General features: G+C 45.9%; 1 protein-coding gene and 1 long non-coding RNA gene across 8 annotated transcripts in view; one reads left to right on the top strand and one right to left on the bottom strand.

Moving 5' to 3' along the window:
- Gm34538 overlaps positions 1–2,365 on the bottom strand; it is a 46,562-nt gene extending 44,197 nt beyond the window's left edge. The window contains exons 1-2 of one of the 2 annotated variants that reach the window (XR_003948122.1): positions 2,321–2,365; positions 1,203–1,411 (exon numbers count right to left, since the gene is read on the bottom strand). This is a non-coding gene — a long non-coding RNA (predicted gene, 34538). Of the gene's footprint in view, positions 1–1,202; positions 1,412–2,271 lie in introns of both variants that reach the window. The other variant, XR_003948121.1, reaches the window with a different exon arrangement.
- Positions 1–19,311, top strand: part of Pknox2 (Pbx/knotted 1 homeobox 2) — a 256,364-nt gene that overhangs the window by 107,665 nt on the left and 129,388 nt on the right. The gene's annotated exons all lie outside the window — the stretch shown is intronic.

Below are 19,311 nucleotides of genomic sequence, written 5' to 3'. Positions count from 1 at the left end.
AATAGCAACAAGTAGATGACCGGGAAACAGTGGGTGGGACTCTTAAAAACTGGCCTGTGGCATCTCCTGGACTGGCCTTGTGCTAGTCAAGTGGTTGAATCACTGACTGAGTATCCTCTGCCTGGCAACACTTCCACAAAGCTAAATCCTATTAAAGGACACCACATTTATTCCCAGGGACTCATGGGTTTAACAATAAAAGAGACCTGAGTGGTCTTTGGATACCATTGCCTGGTATCCAAACAGAAGCAACAGAGCTTGTGGCCCACAGAGCATCATGGCCATGTGCTGCCTTTTTATTCAACTTAGAGTGCCTTTCCCAAGGGGTTTCCACATCTAAAGGTCTGTATCATGAACTGATCTACCTACTTCCTCCTGAATACTTGAAGATGGAGCAGGGAGAAGAGCTAATCCCCATCTGGAGACCAGGGCTGGACCCCCAATAAATCATGGCAACTGGGGAGCCCTCTGGCTCTTTAGGAGAAGGTGTGGATAAAGTAGCCCTGATGAGTTACCCCCTGCCTTCCAATCCCTCTCTCCTTCCAGCCTGCGCAAGTGTTAAATACAGCATCAAATTAAGCAAAATTAAATACATTTCCATGCAGTATTTTTCTCTTGACGGAATCAAACAATGCGGTTGCCATAGTAACAGCCTCTTCTGAAAAGGTCACCTGCAAGAAACTGTGTTTTAGGTACAACTCAAGGAGATTATGGGGGATTAACTCATTTTATACATATATATTAAATATATTTTTTCTTTAAAGGGACTGTTATGAAGGAATAATATCCAACAGAGCCAGAAGATACCCACAGAAAAAAAAATTTAAGTCCCTGATAAAGGGTTCTTTTTCTTTTTTCCTTTTTTTTTTTTTTTTTTAACCAGCATGCAGTGGGGTGATATCTGAAATGGCGACTTTGTGTTTTTACTTGGCTTTAATTAAACCTCAGTCGGGGCTGAGAAATGTGGTGAAGCGAGATAATTGCACTATTCCCAGTACAGTTTTTAAACTCCAGCTTTGATATGCACCTCATGACAGCCTGAACCTGCCCCCAGACTCCCGAGGCTGCTTGAGGCTCAGCTTCTAACCGCCCCTCTTAACCTGGGACACCAGGGAGCTGGGTGCACCGGGATCTCCACCAGTGATGGAGTAAGGCTAAGACCGAGGCTCAGGGAGCAGAGGCCACATCTCTCAAAAGTTTACCTCTAGCTTTGGGGAAGGGCCAGCATAAGCCAACCCAGGCAGAGTGGGACATTCTTCTGCTTTCCTGACAGTGAGAGTCTTCAGAATATCTTGAGGCATCCTTGTTAGATTTGAGCTAAAATGAGCTTCCTGGTGCAGAGTTTCCAGTGAGGCAAGCTGAGGGCACAACACGTTTCAGTGCTCTGTGTAAAGCTCTTAAGCAAAACTCCCTGAAGAAAAAAAGAGGCTTAAGGTTTCATACATGGGCCCCCACAGCTCCTACAGCCAACCCACAGTAGCCCCAATGCTACAAGTTCTGGCTCTTCTGGAGTCAGGATGACAGACACCTGGCTGAGCTGTGTCAGAGTTTGCCTTGCCTTTTTCATCCACCAATTTAGTACCATTTGTTTTCCAGACACAGAGAGGGCAGGTACCTGTCACAGACCAGGAGGCTCAGTCTCTCAAAGCACAGAGGTAAACACAGAACTGTACTGGCTTCCAGGGCACTAGCTGGACAACTCCATCACTGGGTTGGTCACATTCCAAAGATAATCCATACCTCACTGGCCAGGGCTGACAGCCCCAGCACAGCCCCAGCTCAGGACTATAGTCTATGTGTTCATGTGTGTGGTAGGGGGGCAGGGAGAGGTGGAGTCATGGTATTCATACTTGTGATATATAGCTATATGTATATATACATGCATACATGCATACATTCATATGATATACACAGATATAGAGATTGCTGCATACTTCTAGCTATGTGTAGGATACGCTCAATTTCTACAAATACTCTCAGAGGACCTGACAACGTATGGAATTCTTCATCCTTTCTGGCCTCCGATTCCAGGAACTCGGATTGCGTAACCGATCCTTCGGTTAAGCAAAGTTAGCTTGCAGAGTGCATCAAAGATAGGCTGACCCAAGTCTGAATCATGGCCGGCTATAAAGCAGCGGAAGAGTGCTCTTTCCTTCCCCATCAAGTGGGAATAAGAAGAGCTACTGTCTTAAATCACAGCTCCTTATGGGGCTGTTCTGAAGATTAAATGAAATGACCCGAGGGAAGGGGCTGGATAACGGAGGTGCTCACCGGATGTTTGTTGACTATTTGGTGAACATGACTTTTGTACAAAACAAACCTTGTGTTTCTTTCTGTGAAATCCAGCCTGCCAGCCTGGGGACCGCTGCAGAGATTAAAGAAAGAACAGCAATTTCTATCTCTAATCCTCAATACAATCACTGGAGGTTTCCTTAAACTCTTTTTTAAAAACCAAAACTACAGTCATCCAGGGAAGAATTTTATTTTTAGTGCAACCCAGCCCCCTCAAGGAAATGCATCCTTAAAATAACACCCCCTAGAGTTGGGCCAGACCAGAAAGACCTTGATAAAGACCATGTGCCCAAGTAGAGAGTACACGGCTTTCTACTACTAAAATCTGTATCTTTTCTTCATTTAGGATAAGACAGCCCTGCCTTGTCCCTTACATCTCCCAGCATCCTTACATCTTAACATTGTCTACATCCTTTCAGTGGCAACATCCTCAAATGGCACCAGACATTGCCAGATAGACAGTTGTGAAGCAGTGGCCTCATGTATCTACTGGGAGCCATGTCTAGTGGATCTGACGGGTATCCCTTGATATCATCTGACTTACAGTTAGCTGGGGTGGCTGTTGCCACCATAGCACTGTTGACTCTCCTGGCTGCTTTGGGGGTTTAGCCATGTTCTGTTTCCTATCTTGGGTCTTACTGCTGAACTTGTCAACTAAAATATTCCCAGTCCTCTAAAGGGCACTTGACAAGGAGGCTGTGTCTGCCAGCTTCAATTTAGGAGCCTTAGAAGCTGATAACATCTTGAAATCTGCCTTTATTGTATGTCTAGTTACTTCCTACTCTGAAGCTCAGTTCCTGATCTATAAAATGGTGATCTGCTATGAATTTCACAGTGCCATGCCAAGGTTAAATGAAATAAGAAAGGCTTACCACAATGACTAGAACATAGCTGTCTCAGTGTGAGGCAGGCATCAAAATCACCTGGAGGTGTAATCCACACATTGGTGGGCCCCACCTCTGCATTCAGTAGATCTGGCCTGGGTCTGAGAATTTGTATTTTCAAGCTCCTAGTGATGTTACTGGTACGGACACAACACCTTGAAAAGTACTGACCTCTACAATCCAATGAGAGGTAGGTCATGATCTACTTAAATTAGAATCTTGTAGCTATCCAACTTTGCTTATAAAGGCATCAAAGCAGACTGGATTCAGACTATGGTAGTCCAACAGAACTTTCCACAGTAAGTGAGAATGCCCTTGGTCTAAACTGGCCAGTTTGGTAGTTGCTAGCCACATTCAATGACTAAACATTTAAAACTGCCAGACAAGTGGGGGACTTAATTACATTTGTATTAATTTAATAGCCCTGTGTGACTATTACCTAGCATGTAGGGTGATATAGAACAAATTTCCATAAGATCTGAAGATGTGTCCAATGGTCAGGGAGCTGAATGCCTACAGAGGTATCACCTGAAGATCTCAGACTGGGGTCAAGACACAACATTTCAGCCAGCTGCTCCTTTGGTATGCTCTTAAGGAAATCCTCAAGTCCTTGGAGGCCAACTCATGAATCTCTACCCTTCCCTCAGATACCTGAATACCTAAGTATTCTGCTCAGCCAGGGTCAGGAACAGTTGAACACAGGAAGCATGGAGTCTGTGCATCCAAGCAGAATGACAATGGATCTTTTAGGGACAGTTCTCTTCTTGGCAGTGATGCGCTAGGATGGTTCAGGGACAGAATGAGATACGACATTCTCTCGATGGAGGTAGGAAAAATTGAAAAGCAGTCTGTTAAACTATGGAAAGACAAGACGGTTGACTAGGATAAAATTTCATATGACCCCAAGGATAGACAGCTGGTAAAAGTTTGGAAGGGGGTTGGAGAGATGACCGAGAGGTGAAGAGCGAGCACTAGCTCTTCCAAAGGTCCTGAGTTCAATTCCCACAACCACATGTTGGCTCACCACCATCTATAATGAGATCTGGTGCCCTCTTCTGGCTTGAAGGCATACATGCAGGCAGAAAAGTGAAAATTATATCTATGGGGTTGGAGTGGTATGTCAGTAATTAAGCACACTGGCTGCTCTTCCAGAGGACCTAGGTTCAATTCCCAGCACCCACATGGTGGTTTACAAACATCTGTAACTCCAGTCCCAGGGGATGTGACACCCTCTTCTGACCTCTGCAAGAACTGCATGCATACAGGCAAAACACCCTTACAGATAAAAATACACACATTTTTAAAAAAATTTAAAAGGAAGTAATATCTGTGACTCAGATAAAAAGATGCTTGACATCTCAGCTCAGTTCTGTGTGCAACAAAACTACACAGGGTGACCCCCCCCCCAGAGTCACTCTCACAATGTTCACTTGAGAACCCCTCATCTCACGCTATGTCTACTGTGCTTGAGAAAATTATGTAACACGATGGTGAGCATCTTTGGTCCTGGGAGTCCACAAAGAGAATGCTTAAAGCTATTTGTGCCACTCAGTAGCTATAGGACCACAGGCAAATTATGCAGCCCCCTTAGCCTTGGTCTTCCCATCTGTAAACAGAAGTGATCATGGTACACACATAGAGAGGTGCATTGCTAAAAAGCAGTAAGTGCGTTTTAGATGGCAAGGGTTATGATGTACCTGTACCACTGACCTCCCTCCTCATCTCACATGGGCACCACAAGAGCACTTCTGGGAGCCTTGCCTAGAGTGTGTCTTATTCCGGGCCCTTTGACTGAGTAGAGGTGACCTCTCTGCCCACAGGCCCTCAGGGGTGTGCTTTTGCTTCACAACAACAACCATGATGAATTGTGGTGCCTGATACAGCCAAGACACAAGAAATAGCATCACCAGAAAACCAACTTAAGCCTGGCCTGATTTAGTGCAGAGAAAATGACAGCTGCTGTGCTCGGCTGGCTTCCACCCAGCAGAAGGCTATTTTTTGCAAATAAAATGGTAAGTTGCTAATCAGAAAGATAAATTAAGAAGCATTAAGATAATGATGGTCTAATCACTGTCCACACAGAGAATTGCTAGAGTGGATATCCAGGCTACCAAGTGCTTGAGCACATTTGGTGATTATTTGTATTATGAAGGGAATGATGGATTCTAGGCCTGGAATCAATCTAGCTCAGGAAATACACAAATCCAACCTCCACCAGGGACGCCTGGAGGTCAACTGTTCCCCTGCTGGCCTCCATCCCCAGCTCTGAACAACCTCTCCCAAACCATTCTTCATCTTTGGCTGTCTTATCACTGAGTGCCCGCAGCTTCTATGAAGGCATCTCTTGGTCCAGCTGTTTGGGTGCCCAGTATGCCACTTCTTGGGAACTGGCTCGGCTCAAGGGGAGTGCTTTGCCTTGAGTAACAGAAATGGCCCTGTTTGGGAACAAGCTGGCTACATGGCTGAGGACAGGAGCTAGGGTCCTCCTTGTCTCTGAGACCTGCTGGGCAGAAGTGTTGTCCCATCATGCCATAAAGTCTGGAGCCATCAGGACTGCACAGATTGTTGTCTCTTGCTCTGTAGCTGAAGATCCAAGGTATATGGAGTATGGATTGCCTGCTGGCTCAGAGCCCAACATGGGGACTTGGCCTGTGCTCTCATTAGCCACTATGTGTACTAATACTGTTTGAGTGAGAAGGAACACTGAGAACTCTACCCCAGAGCACCAGCACAGGGTAACATATTCAAAGACAAGTTTAGAGGATCCAATATTGACTAACGTGAGGTCTTTTAAGTTCCCATATAAAGTCATCTATATCTCTATCTGTGAGATGGATAAATGAACCAACTTACAGCCTGCTGTACCTCACTTGCTGAGCTGGTGTCACCCCTACTACTGTGAGGCATAGAGCACCAACTTTAAGTCAAGGAGCAGTAGTTGGGTTCAAGGCAGTGAGATGCTGTGGTTGGCTTACAAGAACTAACTTTGAATTGTGAGAAATTTCACAAGCCAGTGGCTATACACAGCCACTATTAAAATTTAATCATAGGCATTTAGTATCAAATATATTAAGCAGGGCATAGTGGTGCACACCTTTCATTTGAGCACTCAGGAGACCGACACAGGCACATTGGTTACCAAGTTCAAGGCCAACTTGGTCTACATAGTGAATTCCAGTACAGCCAGAGCCAAGTAGACCCTGTCTTGAAAACAAGAACAACAAAATAAGTTATATTAAAAAGAAAGGTGATAAATACTCAAAATTCTCTCCTTCTTAAGCATTCTACCCTCATCCTTACCCTTAAGGTTATTTTAATCTATTTTCATGTCAAGGAAATACTGTATGATATGTGCTGCTCTGAGTCCCTTTCCAACTTCATGTTTGGTAACTGTACATTAGTAGCTTAAAACTAACTATAGTGACAATGTCCTTCTAGAGAGCTAGTTACATCAGCACACTGCTGGTCTAAGGATGTCACGAGTGAGGGCTGTGGCATGGTGAGGGTTCCTAAGGCACTGTAAGAAAAGCCCCAGCCCAGGGCCAGACACAGTGCATGCTCAGTTTGTGGTAGATGTAATCGGGCAGCATGAATGCTGAGAACCAATGTTGGGCCGCAGTAATGATCTCAAAGACAGGTTAAAAACTGCAGTGGACAGGCAGTGAAAAATCTGAGAACCTCGTCTATTTGGATTTTCAAATACATGTGTCTTCAAAAATCAGATTGAAAAATCAGACCTTGAAAATATTAGGACAGTGCCATTAGAAAGTAAAGAATTCAGGCTGGAGAGATGGCTCAGAGATTAAGTACACTAAGAGCACTTCCAGAGGACCTGGGTTCAATTCTCAGCAGCCACATGGTGGCTCACAGACATTTTCTTTCTTTTCTTTTATTATTATTGGTTTTTTTTTTTTCAAGACAGGGTTTCTCTGTGTAGTCCTGGCTGTCCTGGAACTCACTCTGTAGACCAGGCTGGCCTCAAACTCAGAAATTTGCCTGCCTCTGCCTCCCAAGTCCTGGGATTAAAGGCGTGCGCCACCACGCCCGGCTACTCACAGACATTTGTAACCAGGGGATCTGACACTGCATACATGTGGTACACAGACAGACATGTGAGCAAAACACCAATACATATAAAATTCAAGAGAAAAAAGGAAAAGAGGAGTGAAGTCATGAAGCCTAATGGAACATAAAATGTTTCCCATGGCTGGAGAGAGCACTGGTGTTGCAGAGGAACTGAGTTCAAATCCCAGTACCCATGTTGAGTGGCCCAGAACTGCCTTTAACTTCAGTTGCAGAAGTATCCAGTATCTGTGTAAGTATACACACACACACACACACACACACACACACACACACACACACACAGTGGAGGCAGTTCGGGGAGGAGATGGGTTTTGTTTGTTTGTTTGTTTTTGTTTTTTTTCCTTCACCACATGGGCCCCAAGTATTGAACTCGGGCTGTCAGATTTGGCAGCAAGACCCACTGAACTATCTTGCTGACCCAGAAATAGATTTTGTTTGCTCACTGTTTTTAAGTGAGTTTCAGCATCTAACCTACAGTCATTAACTGGTGGCCCCTCTGTACATTTTCTGAGCTTATCCAGGGCCACTCCTTGCTACCACCGAGGTTATAAAGGAAAAGAATACTGAGTGCCTTGTCCCTACTGTCAGCCTTTATTTCTTGCCTGGACTCTTCTGGTCCTCCCAGATCCAGGGCACCAGGATTGTGACCAGGGCTGTGCTTTGAATTGGCACCTTCCTCCCTTTCACAAAGTTCCTTGAGCATCTGGCTTTGGGTTCTGACTTTAGGGACATCTGTAGCCATGGGAACATCCTCATGTTCTAGAGGCTGGTGTTGTCATTTGACCAGAGCCTCCTGGAGATGCCTTGTTGAGAACGTTTGCGGACAGCACATCCTGTGTGCACACAGAGCACAGGATGAGTTCTCCTTGTCCCTTCCCAAGAGGGAGGACACCACTGAGTTCATCCTGGAACTCAGGCTGTGTGGACTCTGGAGCAAACACTTCTGAGTTTCCTACTGCCTGGGAGCTTGCCAGCCCAGGACAGGAGGTTCTCCTGGCTGTGGTTTGCGCTCTCTCTCTCTCTCTCTCTCAGGATATGGCAATAATTTTATGAGGTACACATTTTATTACTCCCATTTTATAGATGGGAGCACAAAGGTTCATTAGCTTAGTCAAAATCACATGGTTTAGTGAGTGATGACACTCTGGAGCCCAGACCCAACCACGGTACCACATTTTCTTTACAGAGCAGATGGTGGATGAAGGGAACATAGCAAGGCTTTGGGATGGGCAGGGTCAAGGCAGTTTCCATACAAGATACCTACCTATGCTCCCTCAACTCCACCAACCGGACCTGGAAACCTTGAGCCCAGTGGGGCAACTCACACCAGTTAGCTGCATAAAACTACTGTGGCTCCTGCCCTGGGGAAGGACACACTTTGCAGTCAAATGCTCTGGGGTCCTTGTGGAAACAGTCTGACTCCTCTGTCCCATATCTGAAGAAAGGGTTTCCAGGACTTGACCCTTCTCCCATGCCTGTCTTCTTCAGTCAGCCAGTGGCTCCTTCCAGCCCCCTCCCTCCCCGCAACACATCCCAAGTCTGGATATCTTCAGGCCGACCTTGGACAACACGTGGCTTTGGGCTAATTCCTGGCTGAGTAGGTGGGGGAGGAAAGGAATTGGAAATTCCTGAAGACTCGGTCTTCTGAGGGAGCAAATGAATCTTCTTCCTCCCGGGTCTCCTCAGCAGCTGCTGAGCTGCAGAATTTATCGGAGTCCTTCACGCTCTGTGACAGACTGCTAATGAAAGGGAGGCCAGGCTTCTGTGCCTGCCTCCTTTGGTTTCTTATTTGTTAGGGGATTTTATCCCCAAGAGAAGACAGGATGGTGACTGGAAGCCAGGAGGGCCTCACAGAGCCCTGTAGCTTGTCAGCAGGGCTTGGCTTGAAAGGGCCCAGCTGAGGGCCACCCAGGGGGCTGTTCCCAGCTCCAAGTACCTGCCTGGGATGTGAAACATGCCTTGAGAGTAATGGGAACCAGATGGGCAGGGAGGCCCCCTCCACCTGGCCTCCTCTACAGCGCTGCTCAGACTTCTGGCACAGTGGAGAAGCCTTTCTTAGGGTTCTCTGATCTTGGGGTTTACTCCAGACCACATACCCAGGAGCAGAAGCCAGGATTCCTGGCCTTCACTGTCTGTGTGGAAAGATGAGAAAGTTAAGTAGGACCTCGGAGGTCTGTTGTCTAGCAGGATGGTTCTGGGCCCAGGCTACACATGAGCTTTTTAAAGCTACCTAGGCCTGAGCCCTATCCAGACCACTACATAAAAAACCCTTGGAAAGAGGGCCAGGCGCTTGTTATTTTAAAAGTTTCCCAGATGTTCTCATATGCTGCCCAGGTTGAGAATCACTGGATTCCTTGTAAACACTTCTGGATTGAGGAAGTGGCTCCCCCAAGGTCACATGGTCAGGGCTGTAGACTGTCTCTTGCTCACAGCCTTGAGTCTGTTCATATGTGCTGTGATGACCCCCTCTTAGTGTCCCATAACTCGTCAGCCCCCACAGGATGCCTGTGAAAAGCCCCATGGCCTTTTCTCTTCTGCTCTGCATATTGTTACTTGATACTTGATGTCCCCAGCTCTTTCTGAGCACACACCACCTCTAGGCAGGTGTTGTCTTACCACTCTGAGTTCTCAGGATGGGGCCTCACTATTAAAAGTGTGGTCTGAGGACTGATGACATCAGCGTAAACTAGGAGATTGTGAGAAATGCCTCCCTCCACTCAGTCCAGACCTGAGTCTGAGTCTACATCTTAGCCGTATCCCCAGGAGGTTCATAAGCTTCACTGCCTGCTGTTCAGAGTACACCATCTATTACATCCTCCCTGGCAGGTCTCATCTCACTGACAAAACTGCTTTCTCCCTGAGAGCAGATGATATCGTGCACACAACTTGTGGCAACACAGCACAACTCTAAGCACACAGTGCCTCGGACCTTTTTGCTGATTTAGATCCATCTCCCTCAGCTATCTCAGGCACAGAGAGTTGAGAAGTCCTCAGCCCTGCTGGCTGAACCCCCAGCTATCCTGGACCCTGCAGAGCAGGTGAACCCTCTCCATTGTCTTATGGGAGATTCCTACTGGAGTGGTCCTGAGGAAAGAAGGAGCGAGCATCCTTCACAGACACCGTGCATAGGGATGGTGCCCTGGTCATCCAGGAGGATGCAGTGTTGTTACCTGAGCCCTCTTCTCCCACATAGGAATGATAATATGTATTCTGCTACATTCTGGGGTCCTCTTCCATGTGAGGCATTTATAAGGCATTCAATAAGGTGCTCTTGAGGAGCATCAAGTGAGACCACAGAAATGAAGACACATTGATACTTTAGAGTCAAATTATTTTCTTCTTTCCCACTTTTTGAATGAACAGACTACATTGTCAGCCTTGAACTCCCAAGTTCTGGGTCAGAGTTGAACAGTAACAGGTGTCGTGTCCACCACCCCCCCGCCCCCCCCCCTCCCGGTGCTCTCACCGGAGTCCCTGGGGAAGAAAGGCATGTTCACAAAAGAGCAAGTATCTGCCACCCAGGGCCAGTGTGGGACTGAGTTTAGCCAGATCTGAGTGGACGGGGGAATAAGGGTGAGGCAGAAGATGAGAACCTTAAATCACTCCCCTAAAACAATTCCTGCTCAGCACTCGCATGTCACCCAGTGCTCATTAAATGTGTAAGCACCTTCACCGGAGGCCTCTGCCTTCTGGATGCTTTGTCCTTTGCCCAATAACCGTTAATCAGCCAGCAGCAGAGCAAGCCTTGTGAGGGCTGGGTCTTGCCTTGCAACCACAACCTACTCCTATTTCATCTAAAAAAAAAAAAATAAAGTGGATAGGTTGTTGTGTTTCTCTCCCCATCTCCAGCATGAAAGACTAGGATCAGAGCACTCTTCCATCCCCACCCCCACCTCTTGATGAAAAATTAACCAGCTGTGCAGAGCGAATGAATCCCTAAAGGAGAACAGGTCTCTGATGTGAGCTGGGCTGGGTTCTGGGAGCTCCAAAAATCCTCCTGATTGTTAATTCTCTCACCCCTAAATCCTCTGCGCAGCCACCGACAGGTGTGTACAGCATGCTAATTGGCCACTCCTTCCACAACCAGCTGTGCCCAGCAACTGGTGGAGCACAGAAGCCCTACTTGGTCTTTTGATGTGATGCAAGTCCCTGTGTGCTTCTGGGGCAGCCGAGTCATTCGGGGTGTACTTCTTGTTTATTTCTATCTATATCTACTTCTTGGTAGATATAGATAGAGAACAGAACCTGGATCTTATTGGCATCTGACCCCAGCACCTGACAGACACTGACACATAGAAGTGATTGTACTGAATAAATGAATGGATGAATGAAGGAGAGCTTGGCTAAAGGCCAAGTCTATGTACCAGGCACATTTCAGTCCATGGGACTCCATTCATACGTGTACCCATTCATTCAATAGACATTCATTAAGCAATGTGGTTCATTCATTCTTTATTCTCATTCATCTATTCATTCAATGTACGGGCCTTGTTCTAGGGCTAGGGATGCAGAGATAAGATGTTCATTCTCTACTCTCATTATGTTGCTAATGTGGTAGGAAAATAGGTCAGTAACCTGAAAACAGTAAGCTGGCAATAACAGCCTCCAGGATGAATTTTCGAAGCACTATGGGAGGCAGAGGTGGCCACCCAGCTCCACCAAGAAACAATTCAGAGAGATGACATCCGAGAGTATGTAGGAGTTAACCACAGGAGCCTTGACAGGAGAAGGGTGTGCCTGGCAGAAGTCACTAGGCATGCCGGATAAGGCCCTAATACCAGTTCCCTGGTGATTGTAGAGGTCAGAACCAAGGGTGCCCTACTTACTTCTTGAGTTGCCAAGCCCTGCTCTGGCAGGATAGACAAACAGCAGGTCAAGAGACTTAGATCAAGCGCCACCCATCAGAAGTAATGCATAGACCTTAAGGCTAGCTGACTCCTGAGGTGTAGTTTTACAGTGTACCCTCTCCCACATATGCCTGAACACATCGGGAAGGATTTGGAGGTAGGGGGTTATTTCTCTAGAGGCCCTCCGTGCTTGTTGTACCCATTGCAGAGCAGGCAAACACACTATGTGGTCTCTAAAAAGCACTGTGGCAGGCTCTCTGCCTATTGAGCAAAGACTGATCCATTTTCATAAATCCTAAGGTAACCACTACTGGACACATTGGATCCACAAAAAAATGAACAGAGAATTACCATTTGAGCCAACTGTACCTCTCCCAGATGTAAACTCCAAAGATTAATAAGAAATAAGCATGTATTTGTACACTCTGATTTATGGCTATATTTTCTTATTGATTGATCAAATCTAAAAATAACCAAGTGTTCATCCTTTGTTGGATTTCTATAACCACCCAATGGAATATTATTCTGCCACAAAAAAGGAATGACATTCTGGCACATGCTACAACACAGGTGAACCTTAGAAACATTATGTTAAAAAACACAAAAATGACAAAATACTACTATATGATTCTAAATTATGAACTAAGTCATCAATTAGAAAGTAAATAAGGGTTGCCAAGGGCTGGAGCAGGTGAGAACGGATTGTTATTTCTTTGAAAGGCATAGAGTTTCTGCTGGGGTGGCAGAAGAAAATTAAGACCAGCTAGTGGTGACATTTGTATGTATGTGTGTAACTCAGTGTGGATGTAACTAAAGCAGTGGACAGCATGCTATTAAAAGTGGTTAAAATGCATATTTGCTTTATATGTATGTTTTCACAATTTCTATTTTGTTTCCTTTTGTTTTTTCATTATGTTTGTTTATTTTGAGACAGAGTTTCTCTGTATAGTGGTAGCTACCCCTAGAACTGACTCTGTAGACCAGGCTGGCCTTGAACTCAGAGAGCTGCTTACCTCAGCCTCCCAAGTACTGGGATTAAAGGTTTACCACCTTGCCCAGCAAGCCTACAGAAGCTGGCATTCACAGAAGGTCTCCCATCCAAGCACTAACCAGGTCTGACACTGCTAAGTTTCTGAGATCAGACACATTCAGGATGGTATGGCCGTACTGTTACTGAAAATTTTAAAACCCTCCACTGGCTTTTACAAGAGACCCAGCAGTCAATACTTTACTGCTGTCTTCTCTCAGGCCCGCATACCCAGCAGGCCTTGCTCCCTCCAGGACTCTTCTAGGCATTCAGTTCTGCCAGGCTGGTGTGTTTCATTTTTTTGTTTTTATTTCCTGCATCTGCTACTACCAGAATCTATTATTGCTCTCTAGGGCTCACGCCCCTGACAGCGATTATTTGTACATGTAAATCAGAGAGCCAGGGACAAAGCCTTAATGACAGGCTCTTTGGAGGTAGCAGAGACAGCAGGGAGAAATGAGCCAGCCCCCCTCCCCCCACAGGACCCCTTCCTTGGGTGCAGTGTTCAGAAGCCAGGTCTGGTGACGGTGCTGATTCCATGTTCAGGCTCACAGGCTTTGTGAAAGCAATGTGGATTCTGGCTTCTGGCTTCTGGATGCACTTGGGGTGTCCTGCATTAATGGGACTCAATCCTTGGCTCCCCCTTCAAGACTGGGCCCATAGCAAGCCCAGTTAGGACAGGCGCATTTAGCACACATGGGAAGACAACTTTCTGGCAGATTCTCTTTGCGATTAGAAGCAGGCTGTGGTTTCTCTTCACACTCCACAGTGCCTTTTGCCTGAGAAGGGATTACCCTGAAAGACAGGAAATGTATCTATTCAACAGTGGGAACACTGGGCTAGCGGTATGGCTCAATGGCAGAGCTTGATTTTGCTTGCATGAAGCCCTGGGCTCTGTTACTAGCACTCCCCACAAGTTGTGACATTTATCAGCCCCTGAAGAATACTGGAAAGGAGGGGGTACAGGGTAAACCTTAACCCACAAAGTAGGAGTGTGGGTGTCATTTGGCTTTTTGTTGTTTGAGTTTTGGGTTTGGGGATAGATGGAGTGGATATGTGAATACACTTACTGGACCACCTAAGCCTGTTAACAGCTGATCACACAAGGACAAAGTAAGTTGTAGGCTTTGCTGGTGTTTATGTTGACTTGAAGGGTAGCTTGGCTGGTAAAGTGCCTGCCTTTTTACCCACAGAACATACAACAAAAGCTAAACATGGTCTCTCCCCAGCGCTAGGGAGACAGAGGTATGCATATTCCTGGGGCTTGCTGGTGAGTAACACCAGGTTAGTAAGAAACCCTGCCCAAAGATGGGGTGGGGGGCAGGGGGGAAGGGTGGCTAGTGCTTGAGGAACAGTACCCAGGTACTTATACAACACACACACACACACACACACACACACACACACACGCTCATACAAACAAACAAAATCCCACATTTGTATATGCATACAATATCTTTGGAAGGCAGACACAAATTATAACAGTGACTGCCTCTGGGGATGAAATGGAAGGACAGAGGACTCAGAGCCAGAAGCAGAAGAAATATGCATATAGTTCAGATACATACATTTGCATGCATATTTTTCCATATGTAATATATAGACAAATAATTTTCTACTGTTTAAGTTTTCTACCATATGCGTTTCATTGGCTACTCAATAAATAATCTTTTCTTTATTTCTCTGTTAGCGTGTCACAAGCGGGCAGCTGAGTGGCATTTGTCAGCCCTCTTCCTCCCTCTGGGTTATCTTGGTGTTTCTCAGAAGTTTGGAGTAGAGAGGAGCTCTTCTGTCTCTAGTGTGCTCAGCCAAATGTTGAGTTTCCTGAGTTTCTTCCTTCCCAACTATCTAGTTTCATGTTTTCCTGGACAGGAGCCTAGGTCTTCTGTCTTGGTTCTCGTTCCCTCTGGGTTTCATTTTGTTACTGTTCAAAACGCTCCCCCAAGAATCCCTGTTTGTCTTTTGTAAATCTTGTCTTTCTAAACTCTAGGAAAAAATCCATCATTGCAAGATCATATATGAAGCATTCTTCCCGCCTCCCCCCATTACCACCCCCTTCTCCTCTCCCCTCTGTGGGTAGCTACCTCTCTCATCTCCCTTTTTTTCTAACTAGAATGTCTTCAAGATGACTAAGGATATTACCTTTACTCCTGTTTCCCCAAAACTGATTAAAGGAGCTTTTTAAAAAAAAAAAGAAAATAAAAAAAGAAAATAAAGGACTGTTCCAGAACATTCTGAGCAGTGGAAAACTGCATGTGAGGAAGGAAGCTGCCTCTTCAGCTGGGCTCCTTAGTTCCCCGCCACTAATGCTATAATAATATTTTTCTTACATCACAAAACTCCCTGTCCTCCCTATCCTACTTAATTTGTAATTTCAGACAAGGATTTCCATGCTAACTAGAGGAAACACAAAACAGAAATACAAATGATTTCCATTTGAAGTTGTTTTGAATATTCCTGGTGAGGAACTAGTTGTTACCAGATTTTCATCAACCGGAGTACTTTTGGATTATCTCCTTCGGGTCCATCTGTCCATTAGTCAACCTTGAGTCCTAAGGCATCAGAACAGAGGCTCCTATTCTCATGGAGCTTACGGATCACAACAGCAAGACTAAAAGGCAGGTTAAGGAGCTCAGAGACATATCCTGTAGGAGGTTAGCTAAAACATGGAATGAAAGAAACCAGGACTGAATGGAGATGCCGGGGGAAGTTGGACTATGTGGAAGACCTAGGGGCTGGGACATAAAGGCTGTAAGGAGGAGGGGTCTGGAACAGGGTACAGGGGGGCATACCAAGAAAAGATATTGGGGTTGAAGACCACAACCCGGTTCTTGTCAGTGGGAAGATAACGTAAAAGCTGTGGGTACGCTAGGAGAAGGGACTGCCCACCAGCCCTGCAATTTGTTGGACATCATTTTAGTCAAGAAGTCTATCTCTTCCAGACTGTCCACTCTGTCCAAAGTGAATAGTTCTAGATCTACATTGCAAGGCTGTCATGGGGATTACATGAGAAAGGACAAACACATCTAGCTGCATCCAGAAACTGCTATCTCCCCACTCCATTTGTCTTGGGTAGAAAGTTGGGGTCTTCTAAGAGTGAGAAATGAGACAGGGTTAGGGGGAGAAAGAAAGGCCTGGCTGAGGAACCAGAGTTCTGCCTCACTAGAAGTGAGGACTCAGTCAGAGTCTTCAGTTTTTGAGCAGAGAGTGAAATAGTATATTCAGATCAATCAGGAAGATTGACAAGACAGCAAAGCAATATTAGGGCCATCACTTGGCAATATTTACCCATGAGATCTAAATTACATGCTACAGTTAACTCTAGGACTTAGAGCCAGTGTTGACATAATCATGATGCAAAGAATATGTTGACTTGAGATGGAAGTCCTTGGGAGAGTAAGTCCTGAAGACACAGGTGTGAGAGTCAAGTGTTCATAAGGATCAGGATGTGAGTTAGAGCAGTTGAAAGTGTTGAGTATGTGCATATGCATACCATATGCAGAGGTGTACCTGTGTGCACATGTGTGCATGTGTGTACCACATGCAGAAGTGTACTTGTGTGCACATATGTTTACCATATGCAGAGGTGTACCTTTGTGTGCATATATGTACATATGTACATGCAGAAGTGTATCTGTGTGCACACAAGTGCATATGTGTACTACATGCACAGGTATATTTGTGTGCATATATGTGCATATGTGTACCACATGCAAAGGTGTACCTGTGTGCACACATGTGTATATGTGTCTGCTTGTACACATCTCTCATGAAAAAAGAGTGTAGTAAGGAGTCAGGAGTGTCCTTTGGGTAACATGGTAGTTTGAGGGCAGGACATAGTGTCCTGGAGGACATAGTGGGAAAGAAGGCTTGCAAGGAAACTTAGAGAGGGAATTATGGGAAAGAAGGCAGATCCTAGTATAAGCAGTGACAATAAGCTATAGGACCATAAAGTATGAGACAAAGTCACTTCACTGAATTTGTCAAGAAGGTGACCTTCAAAGATCTGTCTGAGCTTGGGCTAGATTGCCCCTTCCTGAAGGTTGGTCCCTTCTTTGTCTTTTGTTCAATGCTCAACATTGAACTCAGAGCCTCCTTGCAAATGCTGGGCACATGTTCAGCTGCTGCCACACCCCAGCCCAGCCCTGTCTTGTCTGTCCTGTGTTGGCAATTGGGTTCTGCTGGGTTATTCCCTCATAGATGGTTATTCTGTACACTTCCCTCATTATATGTGCGGCTCTCCCTGTCTGATACGTTTAAAAGCTCTCAGAGAATGTTCTTTTGTTCTCTCCACCCCCATACCAGGCAGCACAAGGAAGGCAGCGCTCACCATTCAGTAAAGGGCAAATCAAGGCTGCCAGTCACTCAGGCCTGAGAAGGGACTGAGGTTACAGTCAGAGGTACAGCACATCCACTGGGATTATCTCAACTACTTTTCTTTCCCCACCCCCCACCCCCTTCAACCAAGTCTTCAGAAAGCTTATCAGACATGACACACCCCACTCTCTTGTTCCCCTGATAGCCCAAGTTCCTGCTGTCCCCTGCCTGGATTACAGTAGCCTCCCAACCTCTCACCCCACTTTTCCCATTCTTTTCTGTTTGTGCTTTACCCAGCTGCCAGAATCTCCATTTAAATGACAGTCAGTCAGGTCATATCACTCTGCTGCTAAAAAGCCCTCAAGAGGATTTCCTGCAGAGTAAACATTCAAAGCCTCCCCCACAGCTCACAGGCCCTTGGATGATCCAGATCCTGTCTGGTCCATAGCCTCTTCTCTGCTACAACTGCACGGGCCTCCATGCTGTGTGCCCACTCCCCTAACCCCACATAACTCTTGCCTAAGACACACTTCCTCTGGGGACACACATAGGTCTCCCGGGTCTCTGTTTAAATGTCATTTAACCAAGCAGCTTCCATGACTGCATTTATAGAGAAGGGAAAACCCTCACCCACTCTTAACACTTTAACCTGCCTTGGTGGCTCTTCTCCCAATCTGCCTTTGCATTTGCCTGTTTATGGCCTGTCTCCCCAGTTTGAGCTCTCTCTCTCTCTCTCTCTCTCTCTCTCTCTCTCTCTCTCTCTCTCTCTCTGACAGCAAGAGGATTTATTGTACACGAGTTACACTTGACCACAAGAGAGAACAGAGCTAACCCAGAGTGCTGTTCTCCCAGTTTGAAGTCTGTCTTATGAAGTCAAGAAGTGCCTTTAATTGGCTGCTTTGAACGTGGTGCATAGAACAGTGCCTGACAATTAGTAAGTGATTAATAAGCACGAGGTAAATAAAAGAGAAGGGAAATCGGCATGGGGTGTTTATTACGTGCTAAGTAGTGCCCTAATCTGTTCACCCACACTGTTACCCTTCTCAGCAATCCTGGTGCACAGTTGTCCACTAGTGTCCATGGGGGAAGAATTCCAGGACTTCCCTCAGGTACCAAAGTCAACAGATGCTCAAGGCTCTTAAGAAAAATGTGTCAGCATTTGCATATAAACTACACACATCCCCCAGTGTATCCTAAATCATTTCCAGTTTCCTTACCAAACCTAATACGATATAAATGCTCTGTAAGTAGTTATCTGTGGAGTTGTTTAGAGACTAAGGACAAGAAAAACTCTCTCTCTCTCTCTCTCTCTCTCTCTCTCTCTCTCTCTCTCTCTCTCCGTGTGTGTGTGTGTGTGTGTGTGTGTGTGTGTGTGTTCAATGCAGACACAAACGAACAACCATTAGGTTGTAGCTCTGTCCACCTGATACATATAGGTCGGCAGCAAATTACTGGTTCAATCCATCCATAATTGAATCTGCAGTACAAACCAGCAAAGTGTCAAGCTGACTGTGCTGTGCTTCCTGTTGTATAGATGAGGGAAAAGACAGAGAGAGAGATAGGTCAATCTTTATTTAAACAGAGTTTAGATGGAGGCAGATATCAGGAAGTGAGCAAATTGGCTTCCGTTTGAGCTCACTCATTCAATGGCAGACTCTTTCTGGACAGAACAAGTCTTCATCTCCATCCAGTGGTGGCATCAGCCAGTTAGGTGAGAATTTAAAGTCAAGTGAGGGGCACTGGAACAGGGTCAGTCCCCAAAAGGGTCTAGGGATGTAAAGTCAAAGGTGGAGTGCTTGCTTACCATTCCCAGGGCCCTGAGTCCCACCCCCAGTGCTGCTCTAGAACTCAGTCTGAG

This window comes from Mus musculus, chromosome 9 (genome assembly GCF_000001635.26).
Source record: "Mus musculus strain C57BL/6J chromosome 9, GRCm38.p6 C57BL/6J".
Lineage (NCBI taxonomy): Eukaryota > Metazoa > Chordata > Mammalia > Rodentia > Muridae > Mus > Mus musculus.
Note: the sequence above shows the minus strand (reverse complement) of the source record. Positions and strands in the feature narration are given on the sequence as shown.